Genomic DNA, 268 nt, shown 5'->3' with positions numbered 1-268 from the left:
GGGAGTAGGGAGCAATGGACACTGTGTAGGGAGCATGTTAATCTGAACACAGTTCATGCACGGAGCTCACTTCTAACGAGATTATCTGAATCAGGTGTGTTAACAAAGAGAGACGTGCAAAACATGCAGAGCGGGTACGCGAGGACTGAGATTGAGAACCGCTGGTCTAGAACAATTCTTACAAGTATAACACAACGTAGCTGGGCGCCGCGGACAGACGCCGCCGGTGTGCTACACTCATAGAAAATAATGTGTTCGAATTTTAAAG

The 268-nt window shown here is 47.4% G+C and overlaps 1 protein-coding gene across 1 annotated transcript in view; it reads left to right on the top strand.

Moving 5' to 3' along the window:
• The window catches only part of LOC107572000 (lysyl oxidase homolog 4), a 26482-nt gene that overhangs the window by 15882 nt on the left and 10332 nt on the right, over positions 1-268 (top strand). The gene's annotated exons all lie outside the window — the stretch shown is intronic.

This window comes from Sinocyclocheilus grahami, unplaced genomic scaffold, assembly GCF_001515645.1.
Source record: "Sinocyclocheilus grahami isolate Dianchi unplaced genomic scaffold, SAMN03320097.WGS_v1.1 scaffold1679.1, whole genome shotgun sequence".
Taxonomy (NCBI): Eukaryota; Metazoa; Chordata; class Actinopteri; order Cypriniformes; family Cyprinidae; genus Sinocyclocheilus; species Sinocyclocheilus grahami.
Note: the sequence above shows the minus strand (reverse complement) of the source record. Positions and strands in the feature narration are given on the sequence as shown.